We start from the raw sequence: 9,283 nt of genomic DNA on the forward strand, positions 1-9,283 counted from the left end.
GTTCCGCATATTTATTTAAAGTGAAACTTCTTTAACCAAAACAATAAACAAGCAACACAACGTGACTACGTGGTGACACAAGCACCAACACAAAACAATATCCCACAAACACAAGTGGGAGAAATGGCTACCTAAATATGATCCCCCAATTAGAGACAATGATTACCAGCTGCCTCTAATTGGGAACCATACAAAACACCAACATAGAAATATTGAACTAGAACACCCCCTAGTCACGCCCTGACCTACTACACTATAGAGAACCAAGGGCTCTCTATGGTCAGGGCGTGACAAGAGTGGTACTCAGTAATGAGTTATATTGGATTTGCCCCAAACATAACACATTGTATTCAGGACAAAAAGTGAATTGCTTTGCCACATTTTCTGCAGTATTACTTTAGTGCCTTGTTGCAAACAGGATGCATGTTTTGGAATATTTATATTCTGTACAGGCTTTCTTCTTTTCCCTCTGTCAATTAGGTTAGTATTGTGGAGTAACTACAATGTTATTAATCCATTCTCATTTTTCTCCTATCACAGCCATTAAACTGTAACTGTTTTAAAGTCACCATTGGCCTCATGGGGAAATACCTGAGCGGTTTCATCCTCTCCGGCAACTGAGTTAGGAAGGACACCTGTATCGTTGTAGTGACTGGGTGTATTGATACACCATCCAAAGTGTAATTAATAACTTCACCATGCTCAAATTCAATGTCTGTTAAAGAAAAAAATTATGAAATCAAATTTGATTTATTAGCAGATATTATTACAGGTGTAGCAAAATGCTTGTGTTCTATCAATAGGTGCCCTTCTTTGCGAGGCATTGGAAAACCTCACTGGTCTTTGTGGTTGAATCTGTGTTTGAAATTCACTTCTCGACTGAGGAACCTTACAGATAAATTGTATGTGTGGAGTACAGAGATGACTTAGTCATTCAAAAATCTTTTTAAACACTATTATTTTACACAGAGTGAGTCCATGCAACTTATTATGTAACTTGTTAAGCACATTTTTACTCCTGAACTTATTTAGGCTTGTCATAACAAAGGGGTTGGATACTTATTGACTCAACACATTTCAGCTTTCAATTTTGAATTAATTTGTAAAAATGTAAAATAAAAAATAAAAAACGAATTCCACTTTGACATTATGGGGTATTGTGTGTAGGTCAGTGACAAAAAAATCGCTATTTAATATATTTTTAATTCAGGATGTAATAGAACAAAATATGGAAGAAGTCAGAGGGTATGAATACTTTCTGCCAGTTGTTTCAAAGTCCTTTCTGTAAATGAGCAAAATGAATTAAAGGTGTTATGATGATGCTTATCATCATTGACATGATTCAGCTTGTTCCTGTTCCCGGGGCCTCCTCTCATCCACTCTCATCACACTGTCTCTTTCCTTTCCCATCAGTCACTGAGACAGGATATGACATTGTCAGGCAGCATTATAAACTGGGTGGTTCGAGCCCTGAATGCTGACTGGCTGAAAGCCGTGGTATATCAGACTGTATACCATGGGTATAACAAAACATTTTTATTATTACTGCTTTAATTACGTTGGTAACCAGTTTATAACAGCAATAAGGCACCTCGGTGGTTTGTGATATATGGCCAATATACCACAGCTAAGGGCTGTGTCCAGGCACTCCGCGATGCGTCTTGCATAAGAACAGCCCTTAGCCGTGGTATATTGGCCATGTACCACATCTCCTCGGGCCTAATTGCTTAATTATAACGCCTCTAGTCCATGTGCCTTAACACAGCCTTATGACAGGGACACACTTTTGGGTAGAAAGATTGTAGATACTGTAGTTAGTTCGAACATACAGGCATGCACACACACACACACAAAATGTGCTTCTCCGTTCCCTTGTAAAACGAACTCTTAGCTCTGGCTGCGGTCAGTCTCCAGAGATGTGGTCCAGTCTAATCACCCTGTGCTGCGGGTTCCCAGTGTGGGGTCAAGAATCCGCAGGCGGCCAAGGTCGGCGTGTAATAGCACTGCATGGGAACTGGCATAGCTTTTTAAGGAGTGCTTTTACAACAACCCCACCACCACCTATCATAAATGGACCCTATAATGGCACCATGCAGGGTTCCCATTCTGAGGCATCATGAGTGGCGTAATGGGAAACAGCTCTCCCCTTGGTTCATGGAACAGAGAGCACAGACATGAAGGATGAGGAGGGAGTTCATGTATCATTTAGGTTTTGTCCCCTCCCCCACCCCCACCATGGCAATGAAAGTAAATGTATTTCTAACATTTAAGCAGGAGTAGGAACCCTGGCTAGCAACTCATTTGCATTTTAAGAAGGAAGCTTTAGGAATATGAACATTTCAGCCAATTTCATATTGTTTTTAAATGATAAGAATGGATTACATTTTCTTGTAATCTAAATTCCATTACTCCACAAGAGTGTGGAAATGTTCATATCATTTTGCTGTGAAGTTTAGAGCTTGCCTAGGACAACCCATATTTTCTTTGAGCTGTAGTGTACAACCATTTAGAAATATTATGAATTGCTTATACTGTATGTCAATTGTATTGCTTTGATTTGTTGGCATTTTCCCCACATTTACTAATTTGTGGAAACAAAACAATAACAGCATTTCCTTACTCGTTATTGATTCAGGGCCAGAGCTTCCATCTGGTCTGCTCATGGTTCTCACACTGTATTTGTTTTGTGTTGATATTCGCTCCTAGCTCCTATCTTGTTATTACAACACATCCCAGCTATTTACTGCTACTTAGTGTAGCCACATGCACTCTGTCACCCGAGAGTGTAATTGTGCTCCATCTGTTTCTGATGACACCTTGTACCAGACAAACAGAGGACCTGGCTTCAGCCCCACCGCGACCTCTCACCCCTACGGCTCTTCCTCGGATGGTCAACCAATGGGTGGCCAACTATTCTGCTTGACGGTCATGATGTCATAGGTTTGGGCTTTGACTTGATTGGAGGGTTTGGATTCGCTTTCCATTTGTAATCTCTCTCTCCTGTAATATTCCTACTGTTGACTTCAATATATTACAACATGGAACTGTTGTTTATGAGACATGGCTCTAGTGGAACATCTAGTGTTTTTTACACTACGAGTTCTAATAGGAATGATGTGTTCACCCTGCCTAATGTAATGCGTCTGTGTGTAGCTGGTGAGAGGAGTCAGGCGCAGGACAGCAGATATGAGTAATGAAAGCAATTTTACTCAATAATATAACAATACACGTCGTATAAATACAATGCCACAAATACGGACCGCAATACAACAAACAATTACTCACAAACAAACATGGGGGAACAGAGGGTTAAATAATAAGTAATTGGGGAATTGAAACCAGGTGTGTAAGACAAAGACAAAACAAATGGAAAATGAAAAGTGGATCGGCGATGGCTAGAAGGCCGGTTCAACCGCCGAACGCCGCCCGAACAAGGAGAGGGACCGACTTCGGCGGAAGTCATGACACCTAAGCTTCTAATTGAACACATGCAATAAAGCATAGCCTTTCTCAGAGAAGGGAGGGAATAGACTTCATGGTGTAGAAATTTGAATTAAAGTATCAAACTGATATTCATGGTAGATTTTCAATTCCCATCATACCACAATGAAAAAAAACGATTTAATTAACATAGGCCTACTACAGCTACCAGTTACTGGTGCTGACCCCATACATTTTCAATGGTTCTACACACTACGTAAAACCTACCACCCATTTTCAAAACCTTTCATAGTTCAGAGCAGTTTGTCACGGGAAATTATTACACAAATGACTCTTTTGTCCAAAATAATGCTATAAAATTATAATAGATCTACATTGTAACGAGGTTGACATTTAAAGGTAATTTCAGTTTCAGTCAACATATGCTGCGTTTACAATGAATGCTGTCTCCGCGAGAAGGGGGTTGTTGCATCCCAATATGACGACCGTAATATGGGCGGTGGAAAAGAGTGGGTGTGTCGAAAGGGTGGTGAATTGCGTGTTTTGAAAGTAAAAAATATATACACTATTTATATTGAAAAAATTTAAGTGTTAATAACAGGAAAATGTTACAGCATGTTGTCACGTTCGTTGGAATGATCGGACCAAGGCGCAGCGTGAGTAGCATTCCACATAATTTATTAGAAAGTGAAACTTATCAATATACAAAAACAATAAAAGAATAAACAAAACGTGACGACAATGCAACTACACATAAACAAACAATATCCCATCACCCACAGGAGGAAAACATGCTACTTAAGTATGATCCCCAATTAGAGACAACGATTACCAGCTGCCTCTAATTGGGAATCCTACCAATCACCCAAACATAGAAAAACTAAACTAGAACCCCACATAGAAAATATAAACTAGATGAACCCCCAGTCACGCCCTGACCTACTCTATCATAGAAAATAAGAGCTTTCTATGGTCAGGACGTGACACATGTTGAGGAGGAGAGGATGGGGGGGGTTACTGGTGGGTGCGCTGGCAGTATGTGTGTGTTGTTTGTGTATATGTGTGTGACCGCAGCACATTGGCAATATGGTACACGCCCGTGGCAGTCTGTCTCGAGCGTCGCCACATTTCACACAGGGTCATCTGTGAGACGACATGTAGCTAGGGCTAATTATGAAGAATGAATAGCCAGTGAAATGTCCCATGTAAACAAATGATCTACATTAAAGAAGCCCCATGTAGCAAGAACATTAGCCTAGTGATTTATCATTATAAAATGGGGATTTAATGCAAGAATACCCAGAATCATAGCATGATATCCAATGTTTAAATGTTACAAAAGTAATTTCACTATATTATTTGGGTGTCAGAGTAGCGATGACGAGTCAATGCTTTCATAAGGTCGTCGCACACTATGCTGCATAAACTTACATGGATAATAAATGGAGATTGGTCAAATGGTCTGATTTACCTAAAGTGTGTGCTCTACATAAGCTTGTATACTGACAGAGACCTCACAGATTCTGTGGAGAGTGTCATCTGGTGTTAAGTGCAGTTTGTGCTGATGAGATGCTGTATTCTACAGACCCGCAGTGACACGCCATTACCTCCTCACCCTCACCACAACGTGTTCTGCATTCTAAACAAGCATTTTGCTACACCAGCAATAACATCTGCTAAACACGTGTGTGAGACCAATACAGTTGGATTTGATTTGAATACATTCCTCTGTATAATAACAAATACATCATTCTGTATCAATGTACGTATTTGTAGAGGAAAGCTTTACTTCTAATTACTCTGAAAAATTACTTCACTTGAAATATGCGCCTGTTAACGAATACTTCATTGACTTGATTGGGATGTGTTATAGGGCTGTTTTACAAAAACTATAACTGTCTTTTTATGCTGAGCTCAGAGAACTTTACACAATCTTGAGGCTCATTCATAGACAGCTTCTTTACGCCCCAGTACATATCCCAGTCCGCAGTTTATGCAGACAATAAAACACCTGTACTTGTGCCTGCCAACCCATTTTGCAGCAGCTGGGGAGTTTGCCAGACTAATCTGTAATTCAACAGTTTTCTAGTTATTATTCAACTCAGAGAGAGACCTAATCTAATGTCTGGATGGAGTGGAGTGCACTGGCTGCCCAGAAATCCTGACTAGCTGTCCACTTTGAGAATGTTATTTTATTTTACGCACGGTATAAATCCTCAAGATGCAAAATGCAGAGACTGCGCTGTAAAGTCGAGGCCGCTGAACAGCATTCAGGGCTGCCTGTGACATTTAATTTCTGTTGGCTCCTCCAGACAATTTGGCACAGACCCCAACCAGAGTAACCAATCCCTCTAGGGGTAATGAAGAAGTGTTGGCAACAGCACATTAGAGTCTTAGGGTTCGATTCAATCCATATCGCAGAAGATCTGCATTGTAACGTGGTTGACATTTAAAGGTCATTTCCGTTTCAGCCTACATATGCTGCGTTTACCATAAATGCTGTCTCCGCGAAAACACGGTAACATGATATTGTCACGTCCTGACCAGTATAAGGGGTTATTTGTTTGTTGTAGTTTGGTCAGGACGTGGAAGGGGTGTGTTTGTTTAGAGTGTTTCGGGGTTTGTTGGGCTATGTTCTGTTTTAAGAGGGGTGTTTGTTTAGAGTGTTTCGGGGTTTGTTGGGTTATGTTCTTGTTAGTCTATTTCTATGTTAGTTCTAGTATGTCTATTTCTATGTGGTGTTTGTTGGGTTGACCTTCAATTGGAAGCAGCTGCTCCTAGTTGCTTCTAATTGAAGGTCCTATTTAAGAGGGGTGTTTTTTTATGGGATTTTGTGGGTAGTTGTTCCCTGTATAGCTGTAAGCCTTACAGGACTATTTATCGGCGTTGTTTTTGTATATTTGTTTTGGTTTTCCTTCTTTCTGCCTATTAAAAAGAAGATGAGTATACACACTCCCGCTGCGTTTTGGTCCAATCCTTACGACAACCGTGACAGATATTTTGTTTGGGAGTATTGTGCTCCACTCAGCTGAGGAGCTGTTTACTCCGCTCATACAGGAGTAGTAAAGTCCTAGCTCCCAAATTTAGTTAAAAAAATAAATATATATTTTGAATTAAAATGGAGATTTTTCAGCACTCCTAGTTCCCACGGCTATGGTAACATTGCCTTTAAATGTCAATCGAGTTACAAGGCAGATCTTCCACACTACGGATTGAACCAAGCCCTTATTCATCCCTCCATGCACCATCCAGCATTTTTCTATCTCTTAGAGTAAGAGAGGCTTTTTGCTTGACTAAGATTGACTAGCATCAGGACGCCCTTGGCCTTGGGGGGTTAAAGGTCATTCAATGGATGGTTTAACCTCGGCCCATAGATTGGGTCATCTGACAGCTCAGAGGAGGTGCGTGAGCCACAGGGAGCTTTGACAAAGTGGCAGCATTTTCCTGCGGAGTCGCACTGGTGAGATGCATCTTCTCTTTTGCATAAATCTGGTTGGCTCATGCTGTGGCGTCACTTGCAGTATGACACTCAGAGGAAAACTGTGGAGGTTACAGCATCTGACACACTTGTTAATATGGCATCATCATGTAAGTGTTACTTAAGGGAGGGCGCAAACTTCTATTGACAAGATAGGTGACTGGCCATGCTAGCAATGGGAATCGTTGTCAGCCATATTGCTTTCCATTTAATGAATCATGACTTCTGCATAATCTTTATAGACCATTATAATATATACAGTATATTATATTACAGTATATGCAATTTAGCAGATGCTTTTATCCAAAGCAACTTAGTCATGCGTGCATACGTTTCACATGTGGGTGGTCCTGGGAATCAATCCCACTACCCTGGTGTTACAAGAGCCCTGCTCTACTAACTCAGCTACAAAGGGCCATTGAATGAAATGCAGGGATTTAATCTGATCGTGGGTTATAGGCATTGTGGCTTTTAAAGGCAATTTTCCCACATTTGCAGGGAACCCATTCACGGTAAACACTGCATATGTCGGTTCAATCGGAAATTGCCTTCTATAACTCGCAATTGTATTGAATCCCTGCCTAAATGGGATGGCTATTGGTTTAAGTTGGCTTTTTAGGCTCTGCCTTCTCTGGAACAAATTAGGAAGAGCCTATTTGATTAATTTTATTGATCTGAATGTATTTTGTTGATGTCTGTAAACAGAAAGTCCCCATTGTGTATTTTTATTTAACTAGGCAAGTCAGTTAAGAAGAAATTCTTATTTACAATGATGGCCTACCCCAGCCAAACCCTAACCTGGACGAAACTGGGCCAATTGTGCGGCGCCCTATGGGACTCCCAATCACGGCCGGTTGTGATACAGCCTGGAATCAATTCAGGGTCTGTAGTGACTCCTCTAGCACTGGCGTGCCTTAGACCGCTGCACCACTCAGGAGCCCCTGTATGATTATGTCTCCTTGTGGAGTCTCCTTTTAACGTTGAACTGGATCATTTCACAACCAATTTGAAATGAGGTTGAACCGAGTGCACACCAAAATAATAACCAGCTTGTGATTAGTCAATGTAATGTATTCTCGGTGAATTTGTTGATGTTTTTTTCCCCCCTGTTCAGAGAAATGAGTTGTTGAAGTTGTTAGGATATGTCCCATCCTACATACTGATATTACCAGGTTTAGACCACTAGATAGTACTGTTCCTGCTGTTAGGAACAGCACCATCCTACTATTAAGAACAGCACCCCCCTAAACAACAACAATACCCTGTAAGCGGTTTATGGACAAGGAATGACAGCAACCCATTCTTTGGTTTTGTTTACCTGGCCACTTTCAAATTTTAACTTTTTAGCATTTGTGTCACAAATCCAATGCATGTCAATGGTACCTATATTAAAATTGTTGCGCTTCATATCCAAATCATCTATAAGTAACATCATTGCGTTACACAATCCGTTTCAAGATACCTTGTCCATAGACTGCTTACAGGGTCAGGAAACCAATGTCATTTTGTAATTTGGGTGAACTATTCCTTTAACATGAAATTGGGGAGGGGGGGTTCTTAAAAAGAAAATGACCTGGAACAGCACCAGGTCGGAACCAGGTAACATCTGAATGTAGTATGGGATAAACCTAACAACTCCTATGAATCATTTCTCTGAACAGGGGGAGAAAAACATCATCACATTCACTGAGAATTCATTACCAAGGTAGAACAAACAATACTCTGAGCTTCAGCTCCCTACTAGTTCTCAGACATAGAGAACTGATACCATATACCTGTTTTGGGGGTGGGATTGGTGTGTCCGTGGGTGGCTTTTGAACATTTCTTTGGATTCCACATGTCAAACTCATTGTTAGAAAAAGTTTGGTCAAATATAATATTATATAATATAATATTCAATAAATATTGGACCTATCAATTAAGATGCAAAATTTGTGTGCAATCAATTAGCTTAATTTCTCAGAGATCAAATTATATTTCAACAAAATAATGATGAAGGAATGCTAATCTTACCTGTTTCTAACAACAGAAACCATTTCAGAACAATCTGAGAATCCTCTTTTTTTGCCCTTTATGAGGTGGATTGACCCTTTAGATACTGGGACGCTACACAGCCTCCCAAGTTGCACAGTGGTCTAACGCTTCAATCACACCGACAGCATCATTGCATTTTGGTGCACCAGAATTACATTGATATCCAATGAAACACAGTGCTTTCGGTGTGGTGCATACGTTGGATTTATCCGAGTTAAGCGAGCGTTGTGTCAAGTATGGGGTCGTGTTTCGGAGGATGCAGGGCTTTCGACCTTCACCTCTCCCGAGTCCGACTCATTTGTGGCATTACCTTATCATAATAAAACCAAA

The sequence above is a fragment of the Salmo salar genome, chromosome ssa02 (assembly GCF_905237065.1).
Source record: "Salmo salar chromosome ssa02, Ssal_v3.1, whole genome shotgun sequence".
NCBI classification, from domain to species: domain Eukaryota; kingdom Metazoa; phylum Chordata; class Actinopteri; order Salmoniformes; family Salmonidae; genus Salmo; species Salmo salar.